Source organism: Puma concolor, chromosome A2 (assembly GCF_028749965.1).
Source record: "Puma concolor isolate L17-30 chromosome A2, mPumCon1.1.hap2, whole genome shotgun sequence".
Taxonomy (NCBI): Eukaryota; Metazoa; Chordata; class Mammalia; order Carnivora; family Felidae; genus Puma; species Puma concolor.
Window position 1 is genome coordinate 152,093,558 of NC_141668.1, and position 25,171 is coordinate 152,118,728.

General features: G+C 37.0%; 1 protein-coding gene across 12 annotated transcripts in view; it reads right to left on the reverse strand.

The window, feature by feature from the left end:
- DOCK3 (dedicator of cytokinesis 3) overlaps nt 1-25,171 on the reverse strand; it is a 602,545-nt gene that overhangs the window by 471,123 nt on the left and 106,251 nt on the right. The window lies entirely within an intron of this gene.

A 25,171-nucleotide genomic window follows, 5' to 3' on the forward strand; every position in this document is an offset into this window, starting at 1 on the left:
TTTAGAGTTTTGTTATAGTTTTTCTTCTTGGGTTTAAAAAGGAAAATCTCCATTATTTAAAAGCAGATGTTTTCTGAAGATTTTTGCTTCTAAGCCTGCATAGAGTTTCTTTGATTTCCTTGGGGAAATATCCTTTCAATTTAGATCCTAATAAACAGTCTCTTTTTAGTAATATATATTCATTTCCTACTTATATTTATTAGTTATCTTTGCCTTCAGAATAACAGTATTTGATATCTATAATCTCAAAAAATCAACGTCCTTTCCTCTTTGCTATCCCAAATACTGTACTCTTATAAAATATTTTCTAGTAAATGGAAACTGAATGATTATACAGGGACAGAGGAAAAAGCAGATCATATAATTGGATGTCCTTTAAAAATAACAATTGAAAGACATCAAAAGCACTTATGAAAACTTTTTTTTAGAGAACTAAGCATATTGATAAATCTCACATACAAATAAAACTTTTTGAGAATGATTTCTCCATAGGCTTTGAGCTATCATTGCAGAAAATGTTCAAGTCTTTTCTTCTTGTATATACCAATGCCATTGCCCTTTTGAACTGGACAAGAAGTGATGAATTTTCTCTTGTACTGTATAAAACCAATGACTTGAAAAGCAATAGTAAAACTCAGCTTTGCATCAAAAAAAAGGTGGGGGGGAATCTCCAATGAGTGGTATCTAAAGGAGGAAGATGAAGGAAAGGAAATTGTTGATAACAGCTAATAATAATTGAGAGTTTATTGTTCTTAATTCCATGTACTGTAATTGAGAGATTGTTCCATGTATTAACCTTTAAATCTCACAACAAAGCTATGAGGAAAGTAATCAACTTTCCTGAAATCTTAACAAACAATAAAAGAAGAAATATCCTTGTTTATGTTTAGTTCAACAGCTGAGATAATAAATTTGGGAAACTCAATTTATACCTTGAGAGTTTCAATATCTTTATTAATACTTGTTATAATATCTTAAGAAACAGAACAGAGAATGGTATCAGCAAGAATGGCAGAGTAAGGATCTCCAAAAAGCCTCTCCTCAATAAAAGCAGTTAGAATCCTGGCAAAAACTTTCTAATTCGAATTGTATAGAACTCTGGAAGTAAACATTTAGTTTTGTTGACTGTTACCTTCGCTGTTCAGAAGGTTTACATTGATGAGGTCCCAAAAGTTCATTTTTGCTTTTATTTCCCTTGCCACTGGAGAAATATCTAGTAAGAAGCTGCTGCAGCTGAGGTCAAAGAGGTTGCTGCCTGTTTTCTCCTCTAGGATTTTGATGGTTTCCCGTCTCACATTTAGGTCTTTCATCCATTTTGAATTTATTTTTGTGTATGGTGTAAGAAAGGGGTCCAGTTTCATTCTTCTGCATGTCACTTTCCAGTTTTTCCAACACCATTTGCTGAAAAGACTGTCTTCATCCCCCTCCATTGGATACTCTTTCCTGCTTTGTCAAAGATTAGTTGGCCATTCGTTTGTATGTCCATTTCTGGGTTCTCTATTCTATTCCATTGATTTATATGTATGTGTTTGTACCAATACCATACTGTCTTGATGACTACAGCTTTGAAATACAGTTTAAAGTCCAGAATTGTGATACCTCCAGCTTTGGTTTTCTTTTTCAACGTTACATTGGCTATCCAGGGTCTTTTCTGGTTCCATACAAACTTTAGGACTGTTTGTTCTAGCTCTATGAAGAATGCTGGTGTTATCCTGGATAGGGACTGCATTAAATGTATAGATTGCTTTGGGTAGTACAGACATTTTAAAAATATTTGTTCTTCCAAACCATGAGCATGGAATGTTATTCCATTTCTTTGTGTCATCTTCAATTTCTTTCATAGGCTTTCAATAGTTTTCAGCATACAGATCTTTTACCTCTTTGGTTAGGTTTATTCCTAGGTATCTTACGGTTTTTAGTGCAAATGTAAATGTGATCAATTCCTTGATTTCTCTTTCTGCTGCTTCATTATTAGTGTATAGAATTGCAACTGATTTCTGTACATTGATTTTATATCCTGTGACTTTGTTGAATTCACATATCTAACAGTTTACTTGAAATAATCCAAACAGCATTTATTCAAGAAACTTGAATCTTGGTAAGAACAAAGACTTTTTAAAATTCCCCTATCCCATATCCTCCCTGCAGCCTTGTGTTAGGCTTGAAAACCAAAACCCCTACTGAGGGTTGATGGGGGGTGGGAGTTGGGGAGGGTGGGTGATGGGTATTGAGGAGGGCACCTTTTGGGATGAGCACTGGGTGTTGTATGGAAACCAATTTGACAACAAATTTCATATACTGAAAAAAAAAAAGAAAACCAAAACCCCACATTAGTGATGGAAATCAGAAAACTAACAGCCCTGAAAAGGACAAAATGGGAAATCAAGAAGACCAAAATACATTAAGAGGTTTACCATGTTTATGAATTGTAAAACTCAGTTTTGTTAAGGTGCCAATTAACCCTAAATTGGTCTGTAGATTCAATCCAATGCCAATCAAAATCCCAGCAAAAATTTTTATAGCTATTATTTCTAAAATTTAGGCAACTGACCACTAGCATAGCCAAAATAATTTTGAAAAGGTATAATAAATGTGAATGACTCATGCTGCCTAATTTCAAGACTTAAGATAAACCTACCTTAATAAATATAGTATGATACTGGCTAAAGAATAGATACACAGATCAATGAAATACACTGGAAAACCCAGAAATAAATGCACACATAAATGAACAATTGATTTCCAACAAAGGTGCAAAAGTACTTCAATGGAGAAATAAGTTTTTTTAAACAAATGGTGGTGAAATAATTGGACATAAGTATACCAAAGGAGGGGCGCCTGGGTGGCACAGTCGGTTAAGTGTCCGACTTCAGCCAGGTCACGATCTGGCGGTCCGTGAGTTCGAGCCCCGCGTCAGGCTCTGGGCTGATGGCTCAGAGCCTGGAGCCTGTTTCCGATTCTGTGTCTCCCTCTCTCTCTGCCCCTCCCCCGTTCATGCTCTGTCTCTCTCTGCCCCAAAAATAAATAAACGTTGGAAAAAAAAATTAAATAAAAAAAAAAAAGTATACCAAGGGGAAAAAAAAAACAATAAAACAAAAAAAAATCTGCTACCCATACCTTGTACTATAAACAAAATTACCTCAAAATGTATCATATAGTTAGATGTAAAAGTGTAAAACTGGTACAACAGGACAACATTTTTGTGACCTTGGGTTAGACAAAGATTTCTTAAGCATACTCTATAAAAGAATTAATAATGTAATCCTCATAAAAGTTTTAAGCTTTTGCTCTTCTAAGAGTTAAAAAGACTCTTAAAAAACAGTTAAAATCTTCATGATATAAACTTGAAAATTATTTCCTGGATATTACACCAAAAGCACAGGCAACAAAGTAAAAATAGATAAACCAGACTACATCAAAACTTAAAACTTCTGTGCATGATAAGACAACCTACTGCCAGTAAACATCTCAGCAAATTGTTTTTGGATATTGACAAACTGATTCCAAAGTTTATATGAAAAGGTAACAGACCTGGAATAGGTAACATGTAACATAATCTAACGTAAGGAGAGTTAAAAAGATGGAAGCTGACACTACCTGACTTCAAAACTATTATAAAGCTACAGTAATCAAGACAGTTCAGTATTAGAGAAAGAACAAACAGATCAACAGAACAGAGAGCACAAAAGTACACCCACATAAATATAATCAACTGATCTTTGACAAAGGAACAAAGGTGATACAATGGAGAAAAGGTAGCCTTTTCAACAAAGAGTGCTGGGACAACTGGACATCATCATAAAAAAATAAATTTAGAGACAGACCTTACACCCTTCGCAAAAATTAAATCAAAACAGATCAAAGATCTAAATGTAAAATACAATCCTTAAAACTCCAGAGGGGCACCCTAGGGGGCTCAGTATTTGAGTGTCCAACTCTTGATTTTGGCTCAGGTCATGATCTCATGGTTGTGGAATGGAGTCCCATGTCAGGCTCTGTGCTGAATGTGGAGCCTGCTTGAGATTCTCACGCGTGTTCCCTCTCTCTCTCTCTCAAAATAAAATTTAAAAACTCTAGAGTTTTCTGGATAACATAAGAGAAAATCTAAATTACCTGTGTATGCCAACGACCTTTTGGATTCTACACCCAATGCATGATCCATGAAAGAAAGAATCAAGCTAGACTTCATTAAAATGAAACTATTGCTCTACAAAAAACACTCTCAAGGGAATTTGAAGACAAGCCACAGGCCAGGAGAAAATATTTATAAAAGACATATCAGATATAAATCCGTTACTAAAATATTCAAAAAATTCTTAAAACTTAACAAAAAACACTCAATTACAAAATGGGCAGAAGTGCCTGGGTAGCTCAGTCAGTTAAGCCTCTGGCTCTTGATTTTGGCTTAGGTCATGATCTCATGGTTTGTGAGACCGAGTCCCACGTCAGGCTCTGTGCTGACAGCGTGGAGCCTGCTTGGGATTCATTCATTCTCTCTCTCTCTCTCTCTCTCTCTCTCTCTCTCTCTCAAAATTAATAAATAATTTGTTTTTAAATGTTCAAAAGATGGTGCGGGGAGAACTGGACAGCAACATGCAGAAGAATGAAACTAGACCACTTTCTTACACAAACTCAAAATGGATGAAGGACCTGAGTGTGAGACAGGAAACCATCAAAACCCTAGAGGGGAAAGCAGGAAAAAAACCTCTCTGACCTCAGCCACAGCAATTTCTTATTTGACACATCTCCAAAGGCAAGGGAATTAAAAGCAAAAATGAACTACTGGGACCTCATCAAGATAAAAAGCTTCTGCACTGCGAAGGAAACAATCAACGAAACTAAAAGGCAACCAATGGAATGGGAAAAGATATTTGCAAATGACATATCAGACAAAGGGCTAGTATCCAAAATCTATAAAGAACTCACCAAACTCCACACCCAAAAAACAAATAATCCAGTGAAGAAATGGGCAGAAGACATGAATAGACATTTTTCCAAAGAAGACATCCAGATGGCCAACAGGCATATGAAAAGATGCTCAATGTCACTCCTCATCAGGGAAATACAAATCAAAACCACACTCAGATATCACTTCATGCCAGTCAGAGTGGCTAAAACGAGCAAATCAGGAGACTATAGATGCTGGAGAGGATGTGGAGAAACAGGAACCCTCTTGCACTGCTGGTGGGAATGCAAACTGGTGCAGCTGCTCTGGAAAACAGCATGGAGGTTCCTCAAAAAATTAAAAATAGACCTACCCTATGACCCAGCAATAGCACTGCTAGGAATTTACTCAAAGGATACAGGAGTGCTGATGCATAGGGGCACTTGTACCCCAATGTTTATAGTAGCACTTTCAACAACAGCCAAATTATGGAAAGAGCCTAAATGCCCATCAACCGATGAATGGATAAAGAAGCTATGGTTTATATATACAATGGAGTACTATGTGGCAATGACAAAGAATGAAATATGGCCTTTTGTAGCAACGTGGATGGAACTGGAGAGTGTTATGCTAAGTGAAATAAGTCATACAGAAAAAGACAGATACCATATGTTTTCACTCTTACATGGATCCTGAGAAACTTAACAGAAGACCAGGGGGGAGGGGAGAGGGAAAGAAAGTTACAGAGAGGGAAGGAGCCAAACCATAAGAGACTCTTAAAAACTGAGAATAAACTGAGGGTTGATAGGGGGTGGGAGGGAGGGGATAGTGGGTGATGGGCACTGAGGAGGGCACCTGTTGGTATGAGCACTAGGTATTGTATGGAAACCAATTTGCCAAAAAATTTCATATTAAAAAAAAATGTTCAAAAGACCTGAACAGACACGTCACCAAAGAAGATCTACAGATATCAAAAAAGCATATGAAAAGATGTTCAACATTATATGTGATTTGAGAATTATAAATTAAAATGAGATACCACTACACATACATATTATTAATGGCCAAAATCCAAAACACTGACACCACCACATGCTGATAAGGATGTGGAGCAATAGAAACTCTCATTCATTGCTGGTAGGAATCCAAAATGGTAAAGCCATTTTGTAAGGCAGTGTGGCAGTTTCTTAACAAAACTAAATACACTCTTACCATATGATTCATCAGTCTGACTCCAAGGTATTTACTCAAATGAGTTGAACATTTATGTCCACAAAAAAAAAACCTGCACCAAATGTTTATAGCAGCTTTATTAATATTGCCAAAATGTGGAAGCAACCAAGTTATCATTCAGTAGGTGAATGGATAAATAAACTGTGGTACATCCAGACACTGGTATATTATTCAGCAATAAAAAGAAATGTGCTATCAAACCACAAAAAGAAATGGAAGAACTTTAAATGCATACTACTAAATGAGAAAAGGAAATCTGAAAAATTCACATACTATATGAGTCCAACTACATGACATCCTGTAAAAAGCAAAACCATGGAGAGACAGTAAAAAGATCGTGGTTGTCAAGGGTTGGAGGGAAGGATAGATAAATAGGTGGAGAGAAGTTTTAGGCCAGTGAAACTATTCTGTGTGATACTATAAGGGTGGGTACATGTCATTTTATACATTTATCCAAACCAACAGAATGAACACTAAGAGTGAACCCTAATGTAAACTATGTATTTGGGGTAATAATGATGTGTTGATGCAGGCTCACTGACTGTAACAAATGTACACCACTCTGGTGTGGATGCTGATAGTGTGAGAGGCTGTGCGTGTGTAAGAGCAGAGGGTATATGGGAATTCTGAGTACTTCTTCTCAGTTTTGTTGGTAGCCTAAAACTACACTAAAAAATAAAGTATTTTTTAATGCACTTACTATATGACCCACCAATCCCACCAATATGGAAAAAAACGTCCATACTAAAATCTATATACAATGTTTAAAACAACCTTATTCATAATCTTCAAAAATAAAGCAATTAAAATATCTATCAACTGCTATGTGGATAAATAAAATGTGGCTTGAATCTATACAATGAAATACTACTCAGAAAAAGCAAGCCACAGATCAACATGAATGAATTTTGAATGCATTATGCTAAGTGAAAAAAAAAGCCAGGCACAACAGGCTATGTAATATATGATTCCAGTTATATAACATTCTAGAAAACACAAAACTAGAGGACCAGAAAATACATCAGGGCTGCCAGGGCTGGGGGGAAGGGCATTGGAAGGGAGGTTGCCTACAGGGAGCCTGATATTACATATGGGGGTGACAAAAATATTCTGTATCTTAACTGTGGTGATGGTTATAGGGTTATACATTTATCAAAATTCATAGACAAGTACTCCAAAAGGGTGACATTTGTTGCACATAAGTTATACCACAATAACCTGACTAAAATAAATATATATACATACATACACACACACACTCACACACACCAGGATAACATTTCACATCTACCACATTGGTTAACTCTTTATTTTAAATTCTAACAAAAGCAGATATTGGCAAGAGCATGTAGAGAAATCAGATCCTGCTAGCGAGGGTGATAATAAATGGTCCTCACTTTCAAAAACAATGCAGTATTTGTTATATGCATACTGTATGACACTGATATTCTACTTCTGTATATTATCCCTTAAACACTACCACTGAAATGGGGATATTACTGCATTTTAGAGAAATTTCTAGAAATTGGCAAGGGGGGGTCTGAGTTGCCAGAGAAGACATTAAAAATATTTATGCTTTCCAAATTCAAAGATTCTTAGAAGAAAATACAGATGAAAATCTTCATGACCTTGTGTTAAACACTGGTTTCATGCACAAGCAACAGAAAAAAAAATAAATGAATTCAGCTACATCAAAATTAAAAGTTTTATTCCCCAAAGGACATCAAAAAAATACAATCCACAGAATGGGCAAAAATATTTGTATATCATATACCTAATAAAAGACCAGTATCCAGAATATACAAAGAACTCTTGCAACTAAATAAAAAGATAGGGGCGCCTGCATGACTCAGTTGGTTAAGTGTCCGACTCTTGATTTCAGCTTAGGCTATGATCTCACAGTTCATGAATTCGGATCCCACATCAGGCTCTACACTGTCACCTGGAACCTCCTTTGGATTCTCTCTCCCTCTCTCTCTCTCTGCCCCTCCCCTGCTCACTCTCTATTTCTCTCTCTCTCAAGATAAACACTTTTTTAAAAATGAAAAGAGAAGAAATGGACAAATTCCTGAACACCCACACTCTTCCAAAACTCAATCAGGAGGAAATAGAAAGCTTGAACAGACCCATAACCAGCGAAGAAATTGAATCGGTTATCAAAAATCTCCCAACAAATAAGAGTCCAGGACCAGATGGCTTCCCAGGGGAGTTCTACCAGACGTTTAAAGCAGAAATAATACCTATCCTTCTCAAGCTATTCCAAGAAATAGAAAGGGAAGGAAAACTTCCAGACTCATTCTATGAAGCCAGTATTACTTTGATTCCTAAACCAGACAGAGACCCAGTAAAAAAAGAGAACTACAGGCCAATATCCCTGATGAATATGGATGCAAAAATTCTCAATAAGATACTAGCAAATCGAATTCAACGGCATATAAAAAGAATTATTCACCATGATCAAGTGGGATTCATTCCTGGGATGCAGGGCTGGTTCAACATTCGCAAATCAATCAACGTGATACATCACATTAACAAAAAAAAAGAGAAAAACCATATGATCCTGTCAATCGATGCAGAAAAGGCCTTTGACAAAATCCAGCACCCTTTCTTAATAAAAACCCTTGAGAAAGTCGGGATAGAAGGAACATACTTAAAGATCATAAAAGCCATTTATGAAAAGCCCACAGCTAACATCATCCTCAACGGGGAAAAACTGAGAGCTTTTTCCCTGAGATCAGGAACACGACAGGGATGCCCACTCTCACCGCTGTTGTTTAACATAGTGCTGGAAGTTCTAGCATCAGCAATCAGACAACAAAAGGAAATCAAAGGCATCAAAATTGGCAAAGATGAAGTCAAGCTTTCGCTTTTTGCAGATAACATGATATTATACATGGAAAATCCGACAGACTCCACCAAAAGTCTGCTAGAACTGATACATGAATTCAGCAAAGTCGCAGGATACAAAATCAATGTACAGAAATCAGTTGCATTCTTATACACTAACAATGAAGCAACAGAAAGACAAATAAAGAAACTGATCCCATTCACAATTGCACCAAGAAGCAAAAAATACCTAGGAATAAATCTAACCAAAGATGTAAAGGATCTGTATGCTGAAAACTATAGAAAGCTTATGAAGGTAATTGAAGAAGATTTAAAGAAATGGAAAGACATTCCCTGCTCATGGATTGGAAGAATAAATATTGTCAAAATGTCAATACTACCCAAAGCTATGTACACATTCAATGCAATCCCAATCAAAATTGCACCAGCATTCTTCTCGAAACTAGAACAAGCAATCCTAAAATTCATACGGAACCACAAAAGGCCCCGAATAGCCAAAGTAATTTTGAAGAAGAAGACCAAAGCAGGAGGCATCACAATCCCAGACTTTAGCCTCTACTACAAAGCTGTCATCATCAAGACAGCATGGTATTGGCACAAAAACAGACACATAGACCAATGGAATAGAATAGAAACCCCAGAACTAGACTCACAAACGTATGGCCAACTAATCTTTGACAAAGCAGGAAAGAACATCCAATGGAAAAAAGACAGTCTCTTTAACAAATGGTGCTGGGAGAACTGGACAGCAACATGCAGAAGGTTGAAACTAGACCACTTTCTCACACCATTCACAAAAATAAACTCAAAATGGATAAAGGACCTGAATGTGAGACAGGAAACCATCAAAACCTTAGAGGAGAAAGCAGGAAAAGACCTCTCTGACCTCAGCCGTAGCAATCTCTTACTCGACACATCCCCAAAGGCAAGGGAATTAAAAGCAAAAGTGAATTACTGGGACCTTATGAAGATAAAAAGCTTCTGCACAGCAAAGGAAACAACCAACAAAACTAAAAGGCAACCAACGGAATGGGAAAAGATATTTGCAAATGACATATCGGACAAAGGGCTAGTATCCAAAATCTATAAAGAGCTCACCAAACTCCACACCCGAAAAGCAAATAACCCAGTGAAGAAATGGGCAGAAAACATGAATAGACACTTCTCTAAAGAAGACATCCGGATGGCCAACAGGCACATGAAAAGATGTTCAGCGTCGCTCCTTATCAGGGAAATACAAATCAAAACCACACTCAGGTATCACCTCACGCCAGTCAGAGTGGCCAAAATGAACAAATCAGGAGACTATAGATGCTGGAGAGGATGTGGAGAAACGGGAACCCTCTTGCACTGTTGGTGGGAATGCAAATTGGTGCAGCCGCTCTGGAAAGCAGTGTGGAGGTTCCTCAGAAAATTAAAAATAGACCTACCCTATGACCCAGCAATAGCACTGCTAGGAATTTATCCAAGGGACACAGGAGTACTAATGCATAGGGGCACTTGTACCCCAATGTTCATAGCAGCACTCTCAACAATAGCCAAATTATGGAAAGAGCCTAAATGTCCATCAACTGATGAATGGATAAAGAAATTGTGGTTTATATACACAATGGAATACTACGTGGCAATGAGAAAAAATGAAATATGGCCTTTTATAGCAACGTGGATGGAACTGGAGAGTGTGATGCTAAGTGAAATAAGCCATACAGAGAAAGACAGATACCATATGGTTTCACTCTTATGTGGATCCTGAGAAACTTAACAGGAACCCATGGGGGAGGGGAAGGAAAAAAAAAAAAAAGAGGTTAGAATGGGAGAGAGCCAAAGCATAAGAGACTGTTGAGAACTGAGAGCAAACTGAGGGTTGATGGGGGGTGGGAGGGAGGAGAGGGTGGGTGATGGGTATTGAGGAGGGCACCTTTTGGGATGAGCACTGGGTGTTGTATGGAAACCAATTTGACAATAAATTTCATATATAAATAAAAATAATAATAATAAAAAAATAAAAATAAAAATGAAAAGATAAATCATTTTTTTCAACAGGCAAAAGGATTTAAATAAACATTTCTCCAAAAGAAGACACACAAATGACTAATAAAAAAATCAAAAGAAGTTCAACATCATTAGTTATTAAAGAAATACAAATCAAAACCATAGTGAGATACCATTTCTCTCCCAATAAACTGGCTACAATAACAAACACAGACAATAACAAGTATTGACAAAGATATGGAGATATTGGAACATTCAAACATTACTGATAGGTTGTAAAATGGTGCAGACACTTTACAAAACAGTTTGCCAGGGGCATCGGGTGGCTCAGTCAGTTAAGTGTCTGACTTTAGCTCAGGTCATGATCTCATAGTTCATGGGTTCAAGCCCCATGTTGGGTTCTGTGCTGACAGCTCAGAGCCTGGAGCCTGCTTCAGATTCTGTGTCTCTTTCTCTCTCTGCCCCTCCCCTGCTCATGCTGTCTCTTAAAAATAAGTGTTTAAAAAAAAAAGTTTTTTAAAGAAAACAGTTTGGGGATAAGCACTGGGTGTTGTATGGAAACCAATTTGACAATAAATTTCATATTTAAAAAATCAAAATAAGAACTACCATACAATGTAGCAATTCCTTTGGTAGATTAATAGGAATATTATTATTGGTTAAAAAATAATAAAGAAAGAAATAAAACAGTTTGTTAGTTCCTCACAATATTTAAGACAGAACTACCATATGATCTGACAATTCCACTCTTAAGTATATACTCAAATAAATTTTAAATGGGTATTCAAACAACTATCTGCACACAAGTGTTCACAGCAGCAGTATTCATAACAGCCAAAAGGTAAAAATAACCCAAATGTCTGTCAACTGATGAATGGATAAATAAAATATGGCATACGCATACAACGCATTACTACTTAACCATAAAAAGCAATCAAGTTCTGATACATGCTTCAACATAGATGAACCATGAACACACAAATTGAATAATTACATTTATACGAAATGTCCAGAATAGGCTAATCCACAAAGTAGATTAGTGGTTGCCAAGGGGTGGGGGAGTATCTGCTAATGGAAATGAGGTTTCTTTCTCGAGTGATAAAACTATTCTAAAATTAGTCAGTGGTGATAGCTGCACAATTCTGTACCATGAAAACAGTGAACTGTACATTTTTTTAAATTTTATTTTAGACACAAAGAGATCACAAGTGGGGGAGAGAGCTGGAAGGGGAGAGAGAGGGAGGGAGGGAGGGAGGGGGAGGGAGAGAGAGAGAGAGAGAGAATGAATCTTAAGCAGGCTCCATGCCCAGCATGGAGCCCAACTCAGGGCTCAATCCCACAACCCTGGCTCATGGCCTGAGCCAAAATCCACAGTCAGATGCTCAACCAACTAAGCCACCAGGTGCCCTGTGAACTGTACATTTTTAAAGCGTGAATTTTATGGTATGTGAATTCTATCTCAATAAACCTATTATAAAGGGATAAAAAGGCAGGCTAGTACTAGGCCTGAAAAGGTTGAGAATTATATCCTTAGAGAATTTTCTATACATATGCACTAGGAGACTTTTACAGGAATGCTCTGTTGCCTTTAATATATTACACACAGTATCAAAGTACTGGTCATCCTTCCATACTTTCTCATATTTCACAAATTCTTGAGGCTACCTTGTTAAATCTTATGACAGGTCATTTTTTATCTGACTGCAATGCCATTCATGTTAACATCTCCCTTGTACTACTCAAAGAAAAACTATTAAGGAGTTACAGAATCCAAATGCTTCAATATAATTACACAGATATTTTGGTGCACATGACTATATGTCACTTTTTTTAAGGTTTTTATAAAATGACAATGAGAGAATTATTAGGATAAAGCACCACCTCAAGACTTCAAGTAAACACTTGATCAGGTAACATGTTTACAAAGGTCAATGATTTCTCATCCAGTAAATCCTCAAAATATTGCTTATCAAAAGCGGTTTCCTTATTAATTAAATATATATATTATACTGCAATACAAACTCTTGCTTCTCATTGGGAGGTGGGGAGGAAAGAAGAGAGGAAGACTTAGACCAGTTTTGCTGAATACTAAGCAACTTCAAAAATACATTATCACCTCCATGGGATGCTACCATTGTGAGGGTCATGAGAACTGTGCTCAACGAATTTCAGGCATCACCTTTTCTTAAAACCAAAACACTGCTACAAATTTTGGTAAATGTGCCCATTCTATACAAGATTTAGAACTGAAGAGAGTGAAGAAAGCATAAGAAGAAAGAAAAGAGAGAAGAAAGAGAACTCAATCGTTTTGTCTTTTACATATAGAACAAAAAATTTCATAACTTCTCAGATAAAGAATCAAAAAGAAAACAACTCAAATATTTCTAAAACCATTAAGAATCAACAGGAAAGAGATGTTTTTAATTAGCTAACACAATAAAGCATATTTTATTTTTTCCAACTTTTTTTTTTTTTTTTTTTTGTGACAGAGAGAGACAGAGCATGAACGGGGGAGGGGCAGAGAGAGAGGGAGACACAGAATCGGAAACAGGCTCCAGGCTCTGAGCCATCAGCCCAGAGCCTGACGCGGGGCTCGAACTCACGGACCGCGAGATCATGACCTGGCTGAAGTCGGATGCAATAAAGCATATTTTAAATGTCTGTTTTTCTACTACAAGAACCCTGGACAATCTAGCTATAATCCTTCCTTTCGTTTTCCTCATTTATCTTTGACTACCAAGATTTCACAATGCTGAGACACAAAGTAAAACCCCCTTGGTCATATTGCCTGAGTTCTCATCAATCTCACTGTCATCATATGCATTTAAGTGAAGAGTATATCAGAGTCTTTCCCATCTTAAGTCAATGTCTGATGGCTTGATCACTATTAGGAACTTAAGATTCAGACATATTTTTATACTCTAACACTTTCAGGTTTAAATTTTTATGGAATATTGAAAGAAAGGAAGGCATTATTACAACATTCAATATTATAATTTACTACAAAGACTGCTGCTTTCAGAGAATCAATTATCATGTATATCTTTGACTTAAGTCATAATATCATGATTGTATTTAAAGAAATGCTAAACAAGTATTGCCTTCAGAAACCCCAGATCTTCCTTTCCTCAGTAACTGGTTGCAACTCTCTAATTTCTAAGGTAGGGACATGTTATTCACAGGACTATTGTGAGAAACACAGAATTCTTCACTTTACCCAAATGTCTGGTGATGAAACTTTACAATGCAAGAACTACTAGGAAAAGTTTGAGTACTGTCTTCAAATTCCAAAAGTAAAGTATAACTCTTTGAGCATGTTATTCCTCTGTCAAACTGTCTAATGTCATCCCATCTCAAAGTAAAATCCGAAGTCCTTACTACAGCCTCTGCTGGCCTCATTTCCCACCACTCTCTCTGCTCCTTCCCAACCAACCTCTCTACTACAGTCACACCAGTCTCCCTGCAATTCCTTCAACTCACTAAGCAAGCTCTCACACTTCAGTCCTTTATACTTTTTGCATGTATGCCTAGACTGCTCTTCTCTCAGAAAACCATAGGATTGCTTCCTCACTTCCACGTATTCTCTGTCCAAATGTTATCTTCTCAGAAAGACCTTCTATGATTATCCTATATAAATACATAGCAGAAGCCTCCCACCCCACCCCAATGCACATAGTCTATTTCCTTCTTCCTATTTTATCCTTCTTTATTCTTCTCAATGAGAACAGGGACTTCATTTCATTCTTTTACAGCTGAGCTCCAAGAGATAGAAGTGTGCTTCACCTCCATTAGGTACTCAAATATTTGGGAAATACAAGAAAGAGTGAATCTGTAATATGCGGGGTGATAATACCTACCTGGCAAGTTTGTTGATAAAATTAGCACTGATACATGTAAAGTGCCTTGCACAATGTCTGACACACTGTAGTAATTCAGTTGTGGGGTGGGGGCAGGGTGTGACAGAGAAATAACATACACTAAAAAACTCTGTTTGCTAAGTACTATCAAGTGGAGACTTCATGGGGGAGACTAGGCTTATGAAATAAAATAACTGCAGCCTGAAGTTTCTCAATGCTACTCATTCTAAGAAACATTAGGGGACCAAAAATACGAACTCCTAAACAGCTCTCGTAAGTCATTTTTGGAAAAGTTGGGATTTAAATTAAAAGAAAAAATACTCTTACCCAATTAACAAAGGTCAAATTAGCGCACCAGCTAACATCTGTATCTTCCCTTCTTACCAACAAAATGTTGATACACTCTTACAGAGAAGATTTACTACTTGCAACAGAAAGTACAATCACTGGACACAAAATCAGAGTAAATGAGTATAAAGAGCCTCCAAACCCATGGAAAGTGAATAACTCTTCCAGCAAAATAAGAATTTTTTTTACCATATAATCTGTCCGTAATTAGTGATCACTGATAGAATCTAAACTATCTGCCTAACAAATATGACTTTAATCACAATTTATTTATTATTAAAAAGCCACCAGTGAGGGGCGCGTTTGTGGCTCAGTTGGTTAAGCATCCAACTTCGGCTCAGGTCCTGATCTCAGGGTTCGTGAGTTTGAGCCCTGCATCGGGCTCTGCACTGCCAGTGTGGAGTCTGCCTAGGATTCTCTGTCTCCCCCTGTCTCTCTTTGCCCCTCCCCCCAAATAAACTTTTTTTTAAAAAGCCACCAGTGAATCTCTCATGCTTGTAACTCTGTTTCAACTTTCACTCATAATTCACATTCATACAAAGTACTATCTAGAGCTTTCCATCTAATGGCCGTCCTGTTTGTGACTTAAACTAAGACTTCTACCAAAATCCACCAGATGAAGATGTACTTTAGGAATATGAGAGCTAAAATAAACCAAAACGTCTCTTTTGATTTAATATCCTAAAACATAGACTGGCCTAAGAGAGAAGGCTTATTTTCTTTGTCTATAGAGTTTATTATATAGTTTTCATATATAATTTATTACTAGGTGTATGTGTAGTTTTCCATGAAAAGCCAAACTAGGTTTCCTTAAGCTAGATTTACAAAAAGTCTTTATATCACAATAGCCAAATTATGGAAAGAGCCTAAATGTCCATCAACTGATGAATGGATAAAGAAGATGTGGTTTATATATTCAATGAAATACTACTTGGCAATGAGAGAGAATAAAATCATGCCATTTGCAGCAACATGGATGGAACTGGAGGGTATTATGCTAAGTGAAATAAGTCAGTCAGAGAAAGACAGATATCATATGCTTTCACTCATATGTGGATCTTGAGAAACTTAACAGAAGACCATGGGGGAAGGGAAGGGGAAAAAATAGTTACAAACAGAGAGGGAGAGAGATAAATCACAAGAGACTCTTAATACAGAGAACAAACTGAGGGTGGACAAGGGGGTGAGGCAGGGCACTTGTTGGGATGAGCACTGGGTGTTGTACATAAGCCAATCTGACAATAAATTATATTTTAAAAAGTCTTTATATCAACATCATCAACACAAGAAATAAGAGTCACTACTGAGAAAAGTTCTCTGCTGGAAAGAGACAGGAAAAGAACTAACAACAAGTAAACAAAATAAAATGCAGGCTATAATCCCACTTAAAAAAAAATCAATGCAAATCATAATCTCATATTTTAAAAAAACTTACTTATAAAGGTCCACAAGATGGAAAATGACAAACAATAGAAAAGTAAAGTGGAAAAATAACACTAAAACGAAAGACTCTAGGATATTAAGTGGACACTGAAAAATCAGATTTGATTTTAGTAACCTGATGAAAGCTTGTAGTGAAACTGTGGCACAAATATCTAAAAAAATTATTTGCTTATGGAGTTCACATTCCTCCAAACTTGGCCTCATCTGATATAGAAACAGTCCCAACCTATAAACTTCTTTCACCCAGATATCATAATCCTAGTATAGATCACTGAAAAAGTGACATATATGCATTTCATCAACTTAAACATCACTGACTATATTTACTAAAAATGGAAAATCATGTAAAATAAATTATAAAATTAAATACTAGTGAAATTAGAAAATTTAGTAATGTATAACTAAACTTTTACATTAAAAATACCATACCATGATACCAATGTCATGTCAATATCATTTTGTAAAATGTGATTAAAAATTAAGGTAACAAATGAAACTAAATTTCTAGCAGAAATGTAGTGCTACATCCTTTTTCATACTGAAATCACTAGGGATTTTAGAATTTAAAAGGTATTCAAAGTGTAGTCTACTTAAGCAATTGGTCCACAAAGGAGATGAAAAAAATATAGAAAATAGATTTTTTTAAAATATAACCACATTAGACTGAAGAGCAAGAAGCAAATTATAAATTTTAAAAAGACAGCTAAGGATTCACTATACATTCAAAAACAACAGAACTCAGGAAAGCATTATACTGTTTAAAGGTAATTACTGTACAAAGAGAAGAAACTGAGAATGCTAGATAATTGTCACAGAAGTAGGGGAGAAGCACAGTACTGTGTATGAGTCCTTATTGCCAATAAGTGCTAAATACTTACTATGTGAATGAAATGAGATAGGTGTGTCAGAATGGCTAAAATTAACAATTCAGGAAACAACAGATATAGGTAGGTGAGGATGTAGAGAAAGGGGAACCCTTTTGCACTGTTGGTGGGAATGCTAACTGGTATAGCCACTATGGAGAACAGTATGGAGGCTCCTCAAAAAAATTAAAAATAGAACTAACCTAACATCCATCAATTGTACTACTAAATATTTATCCAAAGGTTACAAAAAACGCATATGCACCCTGTTGTTTGTAGCAGCACTATCAACAATAACCAAATTATAAAAAGAGCCCAGATGTCCATTGACTGATGAGTGGATAAAGAAGATGTGGTGTATATATGTATGTATGTATGTGTGTGTATATATATATATATATATATATATATATATATATATATATAATGGAATACTACTCAGCAATCAAAAAATGAAATCTTGCCATTTGCAACAACATGGATAGAACTACAGTGTATTATGCTAAGAGAAATAAGTGAGTTAAAACAAATATCATGTGATTTCACTCGTATGTGGAATTTAAGAAACACAACAGATAAACATAAGGGAAGGGAAGGAAAAATAAGATAAAAACAGAGAGGGAGGCAAACCATAAAAACTCTTAAATACAGAAGAGAAACTGAGGGTTGTTGGAGGGGAGGTAGATGGAGGGAAGGGCTAAATGGGTGATGGGCATTAAGGGGGACACTGGTTGGAATGAGCACTGGGTGTTTAAGTGACGGGTTCTACTCCTGAAACCAATACTATACTGTATGTTAACTAACTTTAATTTAAATAAAGAAATTTAAATAATTTTTAAAAAAGGAAACGAGAGGGGTGCCTGGGTAGCTCAGTCAGTTGAGCAACCGACTTCAGCTCAGGTCATGATCTCACAGTTTGTGAGTTCGAGCCCCGCATCGAGCTCTGTGCTGACAGCTCAGAGCCTGAAGCCTGCTTCTGATTCTGTGTCTCCCTCTCTCTCTGCCCCTACCCCACTCATGCTCTGTCTCTGTCTCAGAAATAAATAAACATTAAAAAAAAAAAAAGGAAATGAGAAGGGTGCCTAGATGGCTCAGTCAGTTAAGCGTCCGACTTCGGCTCAGGTCTCGTGGTTTGTGCGTTCGAGCCCTCTCTCTCTCTCTCTCTTCTCTCAAAAATAAACATTAAAAAAAAAGGAAATGAGATAAGTGCAAAAATTAACATTTGTCAACTTTGGATTACATCTTCCATGATTAGTCATGTTAAACACCCTTTGTGTATATTAAAAAAAAAAAAAGTCACTTAAACTCTGATTTTTTTAAAAGAAACTTTTTAAAAATTTAATCCCATCAGGTTAGAAAAGCAATAAGTAGGGGCGCCTGGGTGGCGCAGTCGGTTAAGCGTCCGACTTCAGCCAGGTCACGATCTCGCGGTCCGTGAGTTCGAGCCCCGCATCAGGCTCTGGGCTGATGGCTCAGAGCCTGGAGCCTGTTTCCGATTCTGTGTCTCCCTCTCTCTCTGCTCCTCCCCAGTTCATGCTCTGTCTCTCTCTGTCCCAAAAATAAAATAAAAACGTTGGAAAAAAAATTTTTTTTAAAAAAAAGAAAAGCAATAAGTAAAAAGGGAAATACCAATTAATTAATAGAAAAGTCTATTTAGAAAAATATTCTGGGGGTGCCTGCATGGCTCAGTTGGTTAAGTGTCCAACTCTTGATTTCAGCTCAGGTCATGATCTCATGGTTCATGAGTTCAATCCCTGCATTGGGCTCTGTGCTGACAGCACAGAGCCTGCTTGGGATTCTCTGTCTCCCCCTCTCTCTGCTCCTCCCTGCACATGTGCTCACGTGCTCTCTCTCTCTCAGAAATAAACATTTTTAAAAAAGAAAAATATTCTGAGTCTTGTGTGTGAATATATATAAATATATATTTAATTATTTAACATATATATTATTTATTTTATAGATATATAAATATATATCTCTATATATTCATCTGAAAGCTACAATTACTTAAACATATAGACAAAAAGTAGTAGTCAGAGCACAGGTTGGCTCAGTCCTTAGAGCATCCAACTTTTTTTTTTTCATTCCCTTTTATATATATATTTTTTCCAACTCTTGATCTCAGGGTTGTGAGTTCAAGCCCCACGTTGGGGGTAGAGTTTACTTTTTAGATAAATAAATAAATAAAATGACAGGGAAAACTTTCCCTTTAAAAAAAATATAGTGGTCACCTGTCCCTATGCTATGCTCTGTGCTAGGTGTTTTCACATTTATAATCTCAAACACTGTTGACTTTACTGCCTTGTTAAATATGCATTATTATTTAGGTTGTGAATTGTCCTTCCCAGTCACCCAATGTAAGTGAGGTTATACTATCAAAAAGAGCCAACAGTACCACTACAATGGCTACTGACAGAGAGGCTGCAGAACAGTGTCAACAGTGTTAACCCAAAAGAATGAAACCTCTGTATAGATCAGGCCATGTGATGGTCAACAAACAGCAGTTCTTTACAAAGATTCTGGGTACAAAACAATCAAGTCAGATCAAAAGCACCAAATGCAGTTCAGCAAAAAGTACCCTTCAACAAGAAGTTTCAAACTTTTTATTTCAAAGGTATAACATAGACTTCATCAACAAAAGGAAATAAATGGAAAATTATTTATCCCCACCCGCCATCCTGGGATAGTAGTGGCACAGAAGTAGAGACAAGCCAAAACTTCTCTTCTACTCCATGTCATGATTAAAAATAGTTTAATAAAAAAATCATGGTTCATTATGAAAGGCAGACTTCCATGTAGATCTACTTTAGAAATCATTTAAATGACCAACTATAAAATCAAGGACCAAAACCAAAATCTATAATTATCTAAAAACACTGATTTTTTTTCCTTTGGTACATCAAAAAAAATATGCACAGCTCACACAATTCTGTATCCTTTTTCCAATTATATAACTAACAGGCAAGAAACAAAGTGCCAACCACTTGCATAAATTTATACAGAGAATTCAACCTCAAAATGTGGAAATTTATGCAAAAGGTCTACATTCAAAATAATCTTGGGGCGCCTGGGTGGCGCAGTCGGTTAAGCGTCCGACTTCAGCCAGGTCACGATCTCGCGGTCCGTGAGTTCGAGCCCCGCGTCAGGCTCTGGACTGATGGCTCGGAGCCTGGAGCCTGTTTCCGATTCTGTGTCTCCCTCTCTCTCTGCCCCTCCCCCGTTCATGCTCTGTCTCTCTCTGTCCCAAAAATAAATAAAAAACGTTGAAAAAAAAAAAAGAAAAAAAAAAAAAAAAAAATAATCTTTCCAGACACAAATGTGAGACAGGAAACCATCAAAATCCTAGAGGAGAAAGCAGGCAAAAACTTCTTTGACCTCAGCCGCAACAATTTCTTATTCAACACATCTCCAAAGGCAAGGGAATTAAAAGCAAAATTGAACTACTGGGACCTCATCAAGATAAAAAGCTTCTGCACTGCAAGGGAAACAATCAACAAAACTAAAAGGTAACCAACAGAATGGGAAAAGATATTTGCAAATGACATATTGGATAAAGGGCCAGTATCCAAAGTCTATAAAGAACTTACCAAAGTCAACACCCAAAAAACAAATAATCCAGTAAAGAAATGGGCAGAAGACATGAATAGATGCTTTTCCAAAGAAGATATCCAGATGGCCAACAGACACATGAGAAGATGCTCAATGTTACTCATCATCAGGAAAATACAAATCAAAGCTACACTGAGATACCACCTCACACTGGCCAGAGTGGCTAAAATGAGCAAATCAGGAAACTACAAATACTGGCAAGGACGTGAGAAAGAGGATATCTTTGGCACTGCTGGTGGGAATGCAAACTGCTGCAGACACTCTGGAAAACAGTGTGGAGGTTCCTCAAAAAATTAAAAATAGAACTACCCCATGACCCAGCAATAGCACTACTAGGAATTTACCCAAAGGATACAGGAGTGCTGATGAATAGGGGCACATGTACCCCAATGTTTACAGCAGTTGTTTCAACAATAGCCAAATTATGGAAAAAGTCTAAATGTCCATCAACTGACGAATGGATAAGGAAGATGTGGTTTATATATACAATGGAATACTACTTGGCAATGAGAAAGAATGAAGTCATGCCATTTGCAGCAACATGGATGGAACTGGAGGGTATTATGCTAAGTGAAATAAGTCAGTCAGAGAAGGACAGATATCTTATGTTTTCACTCATATGTGGATCTTGAGAAACTTAACAGCAGACCATGGGGGAAGGGAAGGGGGAAAAAAGAGACACAAACAGAGGAGGGCGAAAAATCACAAGAGACTATTAAATACAGAGAACAAACTGAGGGTGGACAAGGGGGTGGGGGAGAGGGAAAATGGGTGATGGGCATTGAGGAGGGCACTTGTTGGGATGAGCAGAGTATTGTATGTAAGCCAATTTGACAATAAATTATATTCATAATAAAAAATTATCTTTCCATTATTTTCACTGAAAACTGTCAACAAATGATCTAGTGTACTTATTTGCACTAACTTCATGCTATTTTAAATCTTCATTTATCAGCACTAAGTATAAAAGATAACAATGGGCGACAAATCAGTGGCACATTTAAAACTAAGATCTTTTTGCTCAACGTCGCTCCTCATCAGGGAAATACAAATCAAAACCACACTCAGATATCACCTCACACCAGTCAGAGTGGCCAAAATTAACAAATCAGGAGACTATAGATGCTGGAGAGGATGTGGAGAAACAGGAACCTTCTTGCACTGTTGGTGGGAATGCAAATTGGTGCAGCCACTCTGGAAAACAGTGTGGAGGTTCCTCAAAAAATTAAAAATAGACCTACCCTATGACCCAGCAATAGCACTGCTAGGAATTTATCCAAGGGACACAGGAGTACTGATGCATAGGGGCACTTGTACCCCAATGTTTATAGCAGCACTCTCAACAATAGCCAAATTATGGAAAGAGCCTAAATGTCCATCAACTGATGAATGGATAAAGAAATTGTGGTTTATATACACAATGGAGTACTACGTGGCAATGAGAAAGAATGAAATATGGCCTTTTGTAGCAACGTGGATGGAACTGGAGAGTGTGATGCTAAGCGAAATAAGCCATACTGAGAAAGACAGATACCATATGGTTTCACTCTTATGTGGATCCTGAGAAACTTAACAGAAGCCCATGGGGGAGGGAAAGGAAAAAAAAAAAAGAGGTTAGAGTGGAAGACAGCCAAAGCATAAGAGACTCTTAAAAACTGAGAACAAACTGAGGGTTGATGGGGGGTGGGAGGGAGGGGAGGGTGGGTGATGGGTATTGAGGAGGGCACCTTTTGGGATGAGCACTGGGTGTTGTACGGAAACCAATCTGACAATAAACTTCATATATTGAAAAAAAAAATTCTATACTGAAAAAAATAAGTAAATAAATAAAAATAAAACTAAGATCTTTTGGTGCACCTGGGTGGCTCGGTTGGTTAAGCGTCTGACTCTGTCTCAGTTCACATCATGATCTCATGGTTCTTGAGTTCGAGCCCCACATCAGGCTCTGCGCTGACAGGGCAGAGCTTGCTTGGGATTCTCTCTCTCCCTTTCAGTCTCTCTCTCTCAAAATAGATAAACTTTTTTTAAAAAAACTGACATCCTTTACTTTCAAATGAGTTTTTCTTCCCTTTATTAGTCACTCTGGAGAGCCATAAATTTCAATAATACTGCCATTGATTAAGATGTTTTTAAAACTCTTGTAGAATTCAAAAATATATAAAATACATTTACAAACTTTTGGTTTTAGCCCTAACAAACCATTTATATTGGACAAATATAAGCCTGAATGAATACATGAAACAACTGTGAAAAGCATAAGATAGCAACTATCACAGATAAGACTTGAGGTACTATAATCCTTTAGAAAAGAGAACATTAAAGTGAGATCTTCATTCACCTGACTTTTTCCATAAAAGCATGCCAGCAAAAATGACCGTTCCACTGATATAAAGAGGAAAAGGTTAACACTGAGAGCTACCAATAAAATTTCCACTCTTGGGATTGCCCAATTCCTTAACTGGGATGCAGGGAAAGGCTCCAAAAAGCCCAGCAGAAAACAGCAGCCAGGAAGCTAAAGAGCTGATAAGAACCACATTACCTTTAAGGGAACAATAAAACACACACAGTAACTTTTCAACAGAAACTATGGAAATTGAAAATCGATAGTAAAATCTTTAAAATGTTATAAGAACATCTTCATGAACCTTGAATTCTATACCCAGGGGAAACATCTTTCAAAAATGACGACAAATTAAAAACAGATTCACATAAACAGAAGCTGAATGAACGTGCAGCAAACCTGAACTAAAAGAAATACTACTAAAAGGAGTACTTGTGGTAAAAAGAAAATGATCCTAGGTAGAACCATGAAAAATGAGAAAGGAAAAGCACTAGAAAGGCTAAAAATGTGAACAAACAAATGAATATGGATAAAAGCAACATATATGACAACAGTGGTAACAAAAGGCAAGAGACGGTAAATGCAATGAAATCACTGTGACGTTCATGTGTTGCTGGAAGTAGTAAAAGTACACATTTAAGGTAGACTCTAATAAATCAATAATGCATGTTTTAAACTCTAGGATAACCACCTACAAATAAAATATTTCAAAACCAACAAGTTAATAGAGAAAAATAATAGAATAAAAATGCTAAGTTAATTTAAGGCATGCAAAAAATGATAAATCAAGTCATAAAATAAGGCACAAAGACCAGGTGACAGCCTTAAACCTAATTAAAAAAATAATTAAATCACCTGCATATAGACTAAATAATCCAGATTGTCAGAATAAATAAAAATAAAGCCTTATTATATGCTATTTCTCTCTCTCCGCGCCCCCCCCCCCCCCCCGCGTCCCTGCTGGGATTCTCTCTCTGCCCCTCACTCACTGGTGCCCTCTCTCTCAAAAAAAAAAAAAAAAACCACACATAAAAGTTAAAGGAATAGGTGATTCCTACTTGGCACCAGAATAACAGCAGGCATCAAATCTCTCCACACAACCTCCAAAAAGACATATTAAAAAAAAAAACAGCTAATAAAGCCACATAAAATTTATGCCTTCAGCATTACTAAGTGTCGGAGGATACTATGGACTTCAAATTACATTTTTGCAGAGAAAAACTCCAAGTTACAACAGAGCTAATTCTAAAGCTTCTGCACTACTAGACAGCTCTTCACTGCCACATCTCCAAAAGTTGCCTCCCTTCTACCCACCTATTTCCCCTCTAGATGTCCCTTTTCTTCACAAAAACTCTTCAGACTATCCCTTGCCCTCTATCCACAGACTTACAGTGGCAGAATGAATATTCTCACTTATACAGGCAGCAGAGTACGGAGCAGAGTAGGAATTTGTCTATATAAGTCAAGTACACATAAAATTCTAGGGCAAGCTCAACTGGTCATTCTGTCTTCAGATTTAATATATAAGGGCACCTGGGTGGCTCAATCAGTTAAGTGTCCAACTTCAGCTCAGACCACGATCTCAGAGTTTGGGAGTTCAAGCCCCACATCAGGCTCTCTGCTTTCAGCACAGAGCCCTCTTTGGATCCTCTGTCTCCCTCTCTCTCTGCCCCTCCCCCACTCACACTCTCCCTCTCTCTCAAAAATAAATAAGTATGGAAGGAAGGAAGGAAGGAAGGAAGGAAGGAAGGAA